The sequence below is a fragment of the Peromyscus eremicus genome, chromosome 6 (assembly GCF_949786415.1).
Source record: "Peromyscus eremicus chromosome 6, PerEre_H2_v1, whole genome shotgun sequence".
Taxonomy (NCBI): Eukaryota; Metazoa; Chordata; class Mammalia; order Rodentia; family Cricetidae; genus Peromyscus; species Peromyscus eremicus.
The window spans coordinates 34,364,801-34,378,034 of NC_081421.1; the positions used below are offsets into that span (position 1 = coordinate 34,364,801).

General features: G+C 42.0%; 1 long non-coding RNA gene and 1 other non-coding gene across 2 annotated transcripts in view; one reads left to right on the forward strand and one right to left on the reverse strand.

Annotated features, from left to right (window-relative positions):
• LOC131913032 (uncharacterized) overlaps positions 1 to 4,193 on the reverse strand; it is a 29,917-nt gene extending 25,724 nt beyond the window's left edge. Inside the window, exon 1 of the long non-coding RNA XR_009379796.1 lies at positions 4,063 to 4,193. This is a non-coding gene — a long non-coding RNA (uncharacterized LOC131913032). The remainder of the gene's footprint in view (positions 1 to 4,062) is intronic.
• Positions 4,194 to 12,463: 8,270 nt separating this feature from the next.
• LOC131913997 (U6 spliceosomal RNA) lies at positions 12,464 to 12,570 on the forward strand. Its single transcript, XR_009380058.1, has one exon. It is a non-coding gene; the product is annotated as a U6 spliceosomal RNA (small nuclear RNA).
• Positions 12,571 to 13,234: the final 664 nt, after the last annotated feature.

Consider the following 13,234-nt stretch of genomic DNA (forward strand, 5'->3'; position numbering starts at 1 on the left):
GGAACATTGCTCAATTTATTTTATGAAGTTACACTTACCCTGATACTCAAGCAACATAAAGACCCAACAAAGAAAGAGAATTACAAAACAATTTTCCTTATGAACATACTTGAAAAAATACTCAATAAAATATTTGCAAACTGAATCTAAGAACACATGAAAAAGATCATCCCCCCAATATCAAGTAGGGTTTATCCTAGAGATGCAGGAATGTTTCAACATATGTACACTGATAAATATAATCCTCCATATAAACAAACCAAAAGACAAAAGCCACATGATACAGTTAGTATCCAATTATGACTTGGTACTACCATTTTTGTTTTTCTGAGTTTGTGTTACCTCACTCAGGATCATTTTTTTCTTCTTCCAACCATTTGCCTGAAATTTTTATTTTTCTTACCAGCTGTATATCCTCCATAGTGTAAACATACCACATTTTAAAAATCTATTCTTCCGTTGAGAGACATCTAGGATGCTTCCAATTTCTGGCTATTATGAAGAGAGCCACAATGAACATGATTGGGCTAGTGTCTCTTTGGTAAGATGAAGCACTCTTTGGGTATATGCTCAAGAGTGATATAGCTGAATCTTGTGGTATATCAATTTCCATCTTCCTGAGGAAGCAGCACACTGATTTCCACAGCAGCTATACAATATTTTACTCACACTAGGAATGTATGGGTATTTCACTGACATCTTTGCCAGTATGACCTGTCACTTGTTTTATAAATCTTAGCAACTCTGACAGGTATAAGGTGAAATCTCAAAGTAGTTTTGATTTGCATTTCACTGTTGGTTGAGTTTCCTCTATTGACAATCTCCTCTTTAGATCTGTACCCTATATTTTAATTAGTATATTTATTTTCATGATAACTGACCGAAATCTGTAAAACCACAGATGCTAATTATAGATTAAGTGGCCAGGGGAAATCAATGTCAAGGCAAAGAGAAATAGTTATGGATGGATGGGGTGGAAGTTCTAACCAGAGAATCAGGTGGAGAAGGGTGAGACGGGGTGACATGAAGGGGAAAGTCAGCTGAATTTGAGGAGTCTTCTTTGTGTCTTGGAGACTGTTATCTGCCCCTAAGCAGTCAGGAACTAAATAGAACCGTATGAATTCGGAAAAGGCTGACAAGGTTCATCAGGATTGGAGAATCGGCAGCAGATTAGAGCACAGACTTCCTTTTATAGTATACTTAGAATGTCTTAGGTACATAACCTATAAAATGGAAGACCATGCATATTAAGCTTCTGAAAGGAATTCAGCAATAAGAGCTAGAATGACTAGGAAATGTAACAGCATATATAGGTGGTGTAAGAATGACACAATATAAGAAGTGTAAGGTATTAAGATTTGTCCTTCCTAAAAAGATTGCTTTACATCAAGTAGTTGTGGTATTACTTAATTTAGAAACAAAAGAATTCTTTTCCTCAACAAATTCCTATAAGATTATAAATATAAATATAAATATAAAAAATTGAAATAACAGCTACAATGGTTCCTAAGCCTGAGTGGCTTAGTCTAATTTGCAAGTAATATGATTCGCCATTAAAAGTTAAAAAAAATACTGTTCAAAGGATGGTGATTCACCTGGACTGACCCAAATATTATCTAAAGCATCTTGAAACCACAAACTGATGCCAGCTTTAGAACAAGCTGCTATATTATGCTTGCTTAAGCTGAAACAATCTGTGGAATTCTGGGAACAGCGATGTGGAGTTGATAAAATCTATTCTATCTGTACTTAGCCTATAACCCTGGGCATACTAGAGAAGTATTCACAGGACAAAATGATGTGATCTGTATCTCTTTAGAAATAATGAATCTGTATAAATAAGAAAATTTTCTGATTGCTATTCAGTCAGTTTGCAAAGTCTTCCCATCTGGGTGTCTGACTCAACCTTCCCTTCCCATGGTCCTTACATCCTCTCTGGAACCCTTTCACTGTTGGGGCTGGCCCCCCGCAATTTTATTTTATTAATATCCCTTAGACACTTCCTTCTTTTCTAATGAGAAATAGAAAGAGGATAGATTGGAATGGGAGGCCAGGTGAGAAAGAACCGAAAGGAGGAGAGAGAGAAGAAACCATAATCAGGACATGCTATTTGAAAAAAACAATTTATTTTCAATGAAAGGTTAAAATAGAGAAATCAGAAAAAACACAATTGTAGCTAGAGTTTTCCTACCTGGCCCACATTCAGGACAAATCTTTGTCACCCACCAGTCCCACAGCTGCTCAGACCCAACCAAGTAAGCACAGAGACTTATATTGGTTACAAACTGTATGGCTGTGGCAGGCTTCTTGCTAACTGTTCTTACAGCTTAAATTAATCCATTTCTATTAATCTATACCTTGCCACATGGCTTGTGGCTTACCGGGATCTTCACATGCAGCTTGTCGTGGTGGCAGCTGGCAGTGTCTCTCTCTCAGCCTTCCACTTCCCAGAATTCTTCTCCTTGTCCCGCCTATACTTCCTGCCTAGCCAATGGCCAATCAGTGATTTATTTACTGACCAATCAGCAACACACTTGACATACAGACCATCCCACAGCACACAATGATGTAAAATATTAAGGATACTACAAGATGGGGACACTAGGAACCTAACACAATAACATGGGCCCCAGTGTTACTTTCATGTGAATAATAATCATCACATTACTTAAAGAAAAACATTAGCTTAATTGTTATTGGAGAAAAAACAAATGTTTTGTTTAAAAAAAACCAGAAATAATTCTAAAAGTATTTAGGTCCCTTTCTACAAGTAAAACAAGACAAAACCGGCCTTTCTTTGTGACAACATGAAAATGAGCAACTTCTTTTATTTATTTTTTTAAGGTTTATTTATTATGTACACAGTGTTCTGTCTGCAGGCTAAAAGAGGGCACCAGATCTCATTACAGATGGTTGTGAGGCACCATGTGGTTGCTGGGAATTGAACTCATGACCCCTGGAAGAGCAGCTAGTGCTCTTAACCATTGAGCCATCTCTCCAGCCCGAAAATGAGCAACTTCTAATGTATAGTGTATATGACCAGACTGCTTTTCACAATTACTTAAACATTTCTGTCTGTGTAAAAGCTACTAAAGTAAAATAAATTTAACAATGCAAGAAAAGAGGTTGAAACTAAGAAAAGGCTTCAATTAGGTTCATATTCAATGATTACAGATGTCACTAAAATTAAGGAATGAAAATGTACATTCACACAAATTTGAAGAGGATTAATTACTAGAGATCCCATTAATCTATGCAGTATAGCTACCTATACAGTATGTTTGTATATACACACCCATATGTGTGTGTACATACATATTTAGCTCATTTTCTATGCTGCATTCTTCAAGAAAGACTCACATAAATACAACACGCTTACTGAGCAAGGACTTAGACGAAAACGACAAGAAGGGATAAAAAAAGTAGTTGTCCCCAAAACTGAAAAATTTGAGAAGGTATATAATGACAAGAAGGGGTTAAAACAAACCAACAAACAAAAAAAAACCAAAAAACATAGTTGTTCCCCAAAACTGAAAAATTTAGGAAGGTATGTGAACAAGTAGTTCCAATTTATTTACATACTAGCATAAAAATTCAAGTGAGTGAGAATTCTTGGAAAGTAATTTCTGTCATAAGCATTGTTCAAATTTTGAGAAATAGGTGCAGAAGAACAGCAAATAATTTTGGAAGGATCAAAAGATTCTGAAAAACAGGAGAGTTTGTAGGACTTTGGATGAAATGTGACCACTATCCAGTAATGATCTATGGTCAAAATATTTAAAACAACACAACTGAGCAGGGCATAAAACCTCAATATAACTCCAAAAGCCATTTTAAGATACAGAGGTTTTCCTACCATGTGGTTCAGAACATATCTCCCCTGACAGTTTAGAGTCTCCTTTCTTTAGAGAGCAGCACTTAACGTTATTATCCTAAGTAGCTTTTCATGAAGCTAGAGCTGTAGTGTAATAATTAGTTCACACAATATGGAAGAATCAAGATAGGACATCTCCTGAGACCATCATCCTATCCTAAGGATCAAAAGTAGATATTAGAGAATACCTTTTCAGCAGAGCCTGGAATGGAGGGCCTTTCAATGGACTTGAAATTCTCTTTTTCCTCCATGGCACTAAACACCAAAGATAGCTCCAGCAGTTGGCAGACTAACTACTGAAGTCTGAGAAGTCTGCAGTTGTGACGGTGACTGACCTCTGTGACGTCAGAGTTCTGAGGATTATGACATAACTGACAAAATGATATGTGCTTTTCCCTCATTTTTTTTTTAAATCAAGATACAATTTTAGATTCAAAAATAGTTTCAGGGATGAACAGAGATACTGTGATGACACAAATTTGTACAATAGAAATATTATCATTCATTCATATCAAAAGTAACCTGTATCCCCAAACCCTAGTGTGCTATGATAACTATATATAAAATTATTTCCCAGTGCTCATTGCTGTAAAGTTTAAAAGGATAAGAGTCGTCTATCAATTTGCCCTCTAGTCACTGTAACCTTGATTATGTTGCATCAAATCAAATGTCATCATGTCAGAGACATGAATGAGACAGCATGTGGTGAGACATGAGCCAAACAGTGAAGACAGGCTTACTGTTGTCCTCTGTTAATTATGCTCATGTATCTACTAGAAAGGTCATACTAAATCAACTTTAATCCCTTCAGAGAACAGCACTTGCAATTACAGGGTGGCATCCTTGTGGGTCTTATTTCTTAGAAAATGCCACCCTCTCTCAACATTGCCACATTATTATTGCTTATACACAAGTATATACATATAAATTATATATGCTTTACATTTCTATATAAATATGTCTAGTTATGCATATATATACATACATACACACACACACACACACACACACACACACACACACACACATAAATAGTTCTTGCTGACCCTGTTTTCATTGTTTGTGTGTCTATGATTTCACGGCCGGCCACTCTGCACTGGAAAACCAACACAGGGGTTAGATCCTGGGAAAATGCTATTTTTCCTTTTCCCAGCAATCATTAGTTTTCTGTACTTCCTTTTCTAGACACGTGATGACCCTGTGAAATATCTTCTCTTTACTGTTAGCATGTCCATTGACAGTGCCATTGTTCTGGTCTTGTTTATGAAGCTGTTTCTAGGACAGACTGTTTTGCAGCAGACTTCCTGTGTTTTGGCTCTTACAGTTGTCCCAACCCCTCTTCTGTGATGTCCCCTGAACCAAAGATGCATATAGATCTATTTACTGGGACTGGGTTTCCCACAATTTAGTGATAGCTAGTGTTTCCAATTGTGGCTTTCTATGCTGGCCTCCATTTTCTGTAAAGAGTGGCTTCTTAGAATGGGAGGGAGTGGTATCTACACTTACCTGTGGGTATAAGGACAAAATTTAGAACTCAGTAAGGAATTATGATGGTCTAGCAAAGTAGTGGTAATAGATAGTTTTCCAAGGTCCATAACCTCACTAGCCTCAAGAAGCTGGCTAAGATTCTAGTACCAGTTTATGATTTCCCTCCTCTTGAGTTAGAAGTCTAGTTAGACAATTGTGGGGAGCCATTGAGTGAGTGCCACTTCTCACAACTTTACATGATCTTATCTGGCTGGTAGTTGCCATGGTCCATATATGCTGTAGTTAGATAGGACTGCATATCTGCTTCCCTCCTTTGGAAATTTGTATAGTATTCTCTGTAACCATCGAAGCTAGAACACAGGAAGTGGCTTTCAGGTTAGATTCAGCTCCAATCTTCTAAGTCCTGTGTCCATAGTGTGTAGCATCCTCAGTAATATGGGCTCATCATCAAGCCCTGAGAGGAAACTGCCAACAAGGTCAATAAACTGCATTGCTTGGGGAGTTGTTTAGATTGCCCTGACCAATGATTTGAAGGACATTTCTCATGCCTGGCCCTGGTTTTATAATAACAACAGTTGGCTTCTTGTGTTGACCATCCTTTTTGTAGCTCTCAAGCCATTATCCATTATCCATTTCTGTGGTGGTTTCTTTTCAAGAACACAGTATATTGAGGAGCATAAGCTGTATTTGGGCTGTTGGAAATTCTTTTCCAACAATCATAACTGGAGTTTCACTTAATGACTCATATTACTGCATATTATTTGGATGTTCACTCATAGAGTACCAAGTATACATCATGCCTGTGGAACATATCTTTATATATTTCCTTTTAAGTATTTCACCACTGAAGGACTTGTGGCATGCTCCAGTTGGATGATATTGCAAATAACAGTTGTTAAAATCATTTGTGTACACTGAGGAACCCAGGCCATTGCCTAGACCCCTGCCTTGGCTATTTAGCAGCCACTGCAGACAAGACCCAGCAGATTGTAGGCCTCTGACTCAACGGGATGAGCCCTTGAGCCCCTGACCTTGAATTCAGCCCTAGTTACTAAGAAAACCCCACCAGATGTCCCCATATGTTAAAGAACCAATGAGAAGTAAAACTAGCAGGCTCTTGAAGTGCTTTTCTAATAAAGATGGAATGCATAATCACAGCAACTACCACAAGAGATAGCAACTTCCCTGCAGCTATAACTAACCAATTAACCAAGGACAGGTACCTTCAGCTTGGAGGTACACCAATCCTGGGTCTGTTCCTATGTAGTCCGTAGACCCCTAGATTTTCCTGCTTTACCCCCAATAAATACACTGCCTCACTGCTACTCGGGGTCTCCCCTGCTCCACCACTGTATCAGATGGACGAGAGACCTGGGTCTGAACTCACAATTAAAAGACTCTTTGTCATTGCATCAGATCTGGTTTTTGGTGGTCTGGACTTTGGGGGTCTGGACTTTGTGCCCAACCTTTAGAGGTGCCACCAGGATTTCCAAAGTCCACCAAGACCACCCTCCCTTGACTCTTAAGGCGCCAACTCTCAGATCTAGCAGGTATCTTTCTAATTTGCCCGAGAAAGCTCTGGTTTCTGTTTCGGGCTGTTGGAGCTCTTTCTGTATATACTGTTTAAGATCTAGGCAGACACACAGATCACAGGCTGGGAGACCAGGGGACGCCCAAGAATCCTGCTGGTGGGTCTGGAGACTCTTCGGAGGCGGTTGGATCCCTATAGTTCTTCTGCAAAGACAGAGTGGGTCACAACACAAGTCATTTGTCCAGTCTCTCATTTTCAGATCTGTGCACAGTTGTCTGTTTTGTTTGCCATTTGTGTGTGTGTGTGTGTGTGTGTGTGTGTGTGTGTGTGTGTGTGTGTTTTGTTGTGTTTGTTCCTCTGTTTTGGTAGTTTGAACATCCTAGGATCACAGACCAAGCCTCTAGTCATCCCACCCCACTAAGCCTGTTCCCTGATACTTTTAAGGACTTCAGGATATTGGGTGTCACGATGAATTGGACAATTTAAAGTTGGGGCACCTGAGAAACCTATGTGAGCTAGAATGGCCTGCCTTTAACACTAGGTGGCCACAAGAGGGCACTTTTGACCAATCTATTATTGGAAAACCAAGGAGATCATCCACAGAAGACCAGGACACCCTGACCATATTCCTTACATTTCTGTGTGGGAAGACCTGGTCTATTACCACCACCACCACCACCACCACCACCACCACCACCACCCCACACACACCCTGGCTTAAGCCTCTAGTCCTGACTCAACTGCCACAAAAGTCACAGGTTCTATGCTAAAGGAAAAGGGTGTGCCCAAGAAAGCTACCCCTTCTGCCCTGACCCCGCCCCCCCATCTTGCAAGGGAGGACAGAGGAAGACCTCCTCCTCTCACCCCTACCATAACCCTCACTTTCCCCTCCAAACCCTCAACAGGTACCCCCTGCCCCTCAGGAAGAAGCCAAAGTAATGGCCAGCCCCCCATACAATTGTCGATGCATTCCCTATTGAAGCTACTGGACACCAGCCACACTCTACCACCTTGCCCCTCCAGGCAATAGGGCCACAGAATGAACAGGGGAATGTGCTATCAGTACTGGCCATTTGCTATGGTTGACTTGTATATTTGTAAAAAACCAGAACCCTCCCTTTTCTGGTAACCCAAAAGGACACATTAACCTATTAGATTCTGTTATTTTTACTCATCAGCCTTTTGGGCATGATTCTTAGCAGTTATTACAGATTTTGTTCACAAAAGAAGAGAAAGAATGGATTGTGGTGGAAGCCTGAAATTTGGTCCTGGGTCCTGATGGCTGTTCCACCACTAACCAAGCCCTCATCAATGCAGCCTTCCCACTGACCAGGCCTGAATAAAATGTCAATATACCTGAAGGTAGGAAAAGCCTCAAAAATCTACCCTCAGGCTCTAATGGGGGGCCCTCAAGGCTGCTGCATGGTGACCCACCAATTTGACCAAGTTAATAACATTTACAGGAACCAACTGAGTCTCCAGTGGCCATTTTAGAGCAGCTGATGGAGGCATTCAGAGCCTACTCTGCAATAGATCTGGAGGCAGCTGGTAACAACAAATCAGCTGTGACCTTAGCCTTTGTTAATCAGGCCACCCCAGACATTAGAAATAAGATACCAAAGATAGATGGTTTAGCAGGAAAGTCTTTGTCTGAACTTCTAGAAGTAGTAGCTAAGGTGTATAACAACAGAGAAACTCCAGAGGAAAGACGGGCTAGGTTAAGGATTGAAGCAAATGAACAGGGAGACAGGATGAAGGCTTCAGAAAATGACAAGCAGAGACATGCCATGGCAATTGCAGAGGATAGGCAGACACATGACATGGCTTACCTAGTCCTGGTGGCCATGGTTTCAGATCCAGAGAAGTGAACGCAGCTGCGGTGCCTGACTGGAAACCAAGGTAGGTCTTCCTGCTGTGAGGGCAGACTCCCTCTGCAGAAAGACCAATTTGCCTCTTGTAAAAAGATAGCCCATTGGGCAAGAGAATGCCCCTAAAAAGAGAGACATAAAAAGCCACCTCCCCGGACAGGCAGTGGTGGCGCACGCCTTTAATCCCAGCACTTGGGAGGCAGAGGCAGACGGATCTCTGTGAGTTCAAGGTCAGCCTGGTCTACAAAGCGAGTTCCAGGAAAGGCGCAAAGCTACACAGAAAAATCCTGTCTCGGAAAAAAAAAAAAAGAAAGCCACCTCCCCAGGTGTTGGTGACAAAAGACAGAGAAGAGAGCGGTTGAAGGGGATGGGATTTGGTTCCCCTCCCAGAACCTAGGGTAACACTAAAATTGGAGAGGAGGCCTGTCCAATTCATGGTGGATATGGGTGCTCAATACTCAGTTCTGACAGAGCCTATGGGTTCTATAACCAAATGAAAGGGTATGGGTATAGGGAGCCACTGACATGAACCAATACTCAAGGACTACCCGAAAACAGGTGAACCTTGGGTTGGGCCAGGTATTCCATTCCTTCATGGTCATGCCTGACTGCCCATACCCCCTTCTGGGAAGAGACTTTTTAACTAAAATTGAAGCTCATATAACCTTTGTACAAGAAGGGGTGGCAGGAACAAACTTAAAAGGAAAAGCAATACAAGTCCTAATAGTACAGTTAGAAGATGAATATAGACTCCATGAACAGCCCTCCCCATCCTAAGAATTGGGTCCTTGGCTAACACAATATCCTGAGACATTTGTGGAGACGGGGGGGGCTTGCCTGGACTGGCTCAACACTGACCCCCCCATCTTGGTAGAATTAAAACCAGGGGCCACTCCAATGCGGGTCTGTCAATACCCCGAAGCACGGATGGGAATAACCACCCACATCTGTCGCCTACTTGACCAAGGGATTTTTAAAGCCTTGTCAGTCAGCCTGGAACAGCCCCTTATTCCAAGTCAAGAAGACAAACTCTGATGACTACTGCCCTGTCTAAGACTTGAGAGTGGTTAATAAATGGGTCATTGGCATTCACCCCACAGTCTCAAATCCATATACTCTTCTGAGCTCATTGTCACATAGCTTACAATGGTATACTGTGCTAGATTTTAAACATGCTTTTTTCAGCCTACTGCTGACCCCTCAAGAGACAGGCTCACTTCACCTTTGAATAGCATGACCCAGGAAAAGGAGTCAATAGACAGCTGATTTGGACTTGACTGGCCCAGGGGTTCAAAAACTCATCCACCATATTTGATGAGGCTCTCCATGAAGTTCTGGATGCCTACCAGACTGAGCACTCCAGAAATTGTCTTCCTATAGTAGGTGAATGACCTCCTGATTGCAGTTGCCACTGAAAAGGACTATAAGGCAGGGATAAGGACCTTGCTTCAGACTCTGGGAACTCTCGAGTATCGAGTTTTAGCCAAAAAGGCACAGGTTTACCAAGAAAAAGTGACATATCTAGGCTATATTCTCAAAGGGGGGCAATGCTGGCTGTCAGAGGCTGTGCTAAATATACTCACCCCAACTAACAGAGGGCAGGTTAGAGAGTTCCTGGAATCAGCCTGCATCTGCCGCCTCTGCATCCCAAGCTTTGCTGAAATGGCCAAACCCCTGAACAAAGCCACTCAGGAAGGGCAGCCCTTTGACTGGACAGATGAACAGGAGCAGTGTTTGCCCAGATTAAAACAGCTCTGTTATCAGCCCCAGCACTAGGCCTCCCAGACATCACTAAGCCCTTCTGCCTATATGTAGATGAAAACAAAGGTGTAGCAAAGGGAGTCCTACCCAGATTCTTGGGCCATGGTGAAGGCAGTGGTTTAATCTCTCAAAGAAACTGTATACTGTTGCCTCAGGATGGCCCCTGTCATGAGAATCAGTGGCCATTGCCTTGCTTGTCATAGAAGCAGACAAGCTCATCTTGGGGCAAGAACTGAATGTGACCATGCCTAATGCCATAGAAGGGGTCTTCAATCAGCCTCCCAATTGCTGGTTGAGCAATACACACATGACCCACTACCATACCTCCTCTCCTTAACCCCCCATGCCTACGCTTTGCCTTGTCAATGGCCCTAAATCTGGCCAGCCTGCTCCCTGAACCCAACTTGGATCAACCAACTCATGACTGCTCTGAGATACTTAGCCAAGTCTGTGGGACACAGCCTGATCTGAGGGGCCAACTGATGCCAGATGCTGAATTCACCTGGTACACCCATGGGACGAGTTTCATCAAGGATGGGAAAAGGTATGCAGGCACAGAGGTAGTCATGGAAGGAGAGGACATTTGGGCTGAGGTTCTTGCCCCAGGGACATCTGCCCAAAAGGCAGAACTGATTGCCTTAATCAAAGCCTTACAATTAGACAAAAGTAAGAGACTTAATGTATATACAGACAGCTGCTATGCCTTTGCTATGGCATACATACATGATACTATATATCAAAAAAGGGGATTTCTGACAGCTGAGGGAAAACCTATCAAAAATAAACAAGAAACTCTAAACCTACTAGAAGCCCTATGGCTCCCAACCAAGCTGGCAATCATTCAGTGTCTAGGACATCAAAAAAGAGACTCCCTGTTTGTTCAGGGAAATCCGTGAATGGACAAGGCTGCTAAGGCAGCTGCAGAACAAGCAGCCTCAATACTAACTCTGAAGCTGCCAGACTTGAGCCTCCATAAACTGACTGACAAGCCGGCACATACTGCAGAAAATTTGACCCTCATCCACAGCCTAACCCAAGCCTGGAAGCCCCATGCTGTGGATATTGCTCTGTATAAAGAAAATGCTGATTGGCCAGTAGCCAGGCAGGAAGTATAGGCAGGACAAGCAGAGAAGAGAATTCTGGGAACAGGAAAGCTGAGTCAGGAGATGCTGCCAGCTGCCACCCTGAGTACCAACATGTAAGATACTGGTAAGTCACAAGCCATGTGGCAAGGTTTATAGCAATGGGTTAATTTAAGATGTAAGATGTAAGAACTAGATAGCAGGAAGCCTGCCATGACCATACAGTTTGTAAGCAATATAAGTCTCTGTGTGTTCACTTGGTTGGGTCTGAGTGGCTGCAGTACTGGCAGGTAAGAAAGATTTGTCCTGACCATGGGCCAGGCAGGACTGGAGAAAACTTCAGCTACAGCCCCAAGATCTAGAAGAATGGTGGCTGACAGGAAGCAATAGAGTAATCCTGCCTGCCAAAATGGCAATGAACTTGCTGAGGCATATCCACCAAGCTACCCAAGCTAAAAAGACTTAGTTTGTGATACACTGTGGACTTTCCCTTGGAGCCCTGTCTGCAGCCTGGAACCTGATTCTTCGTGGGCTGTGATAATTTTATAGGGCTCACACCTGTAATCCCAGCTCTTGAAGGCAGCAGGACTACCCCAAGTATGAAAACAGCCTGGTCTACACAGATAAATTCCAGGAAAGCCATTCAGCAAAACTAGCTCAAAAATATAAATTAATTCATTAATTAAAAACATTAAAAACAAGGTAAATATAATTTAGTAAAAACATTTTGTTAGGCTTTGTGATGAAAGGAAAAGCACTCTCTTACATGCAGCCTCCAAACCATCCACAAGGAAAGCTTGAGTCTTTATTCAAAGATGGGATACAAGAAACAAAAAAGTCTTAAGAACTAAGTCATCTAGTGCTCGCTTTGGCAGCACATATACTAAAATTGGAATGATACAGAGAAAATTAACATGGTCCCTGTGCAAGGATGATATGCAAATTTGTGAAGCGTTCCATATTTTTACACTGTTGGTGGGAATGCAAACTTGTACAGCCACTTTGGAAATCAGTATGGTGGTTTCTCAGAAAATTGGGACTCAATCTCCCTCAAGACCCAGCTATACCACTCTTGGGTATATATCCAAGGAATGCTCAATCATACCACAGGGACACATGCTCAACTATGTTCATTGCAGCATTATTTGTAATAGCCAGAACCTGGAAACAACCTAGATGCCCCTCAACTGAAGAATGGATATAGAAATGTGGTACATATACACAATGGAGTACTACTCAGCAGAAAAAAAAACAATGACATTTATGAGGTTTGCAGGCAAATGAATGGAACTAGAAAATATCATCCTGAGTGAGGTAACCCAGACTCAGAAAGACAAACGTGGTATGTACTCATTCATAAGTGGATACTAGATATAAAGCAAAGGATAACCAGACTGCAACCCACAGCTCCAGGGAGGCTAGCTAGTAAGGAGGACCCTAGGAAAGACACAGGGATTTCCCAGTGACAGAGACATGAATGAGATCTACATGAGCAAATTGGGGGTGAGGGAGGGTAATGGAGGGGAAGAGTCTGGGGAAAGAGAGCTTAGGGGAGCGGGAGGTTCTAGCTGGATCAGGAATAGAGTGGGAAAACAAGGAAAGAGATACCATGATAAATGAAGACACCATG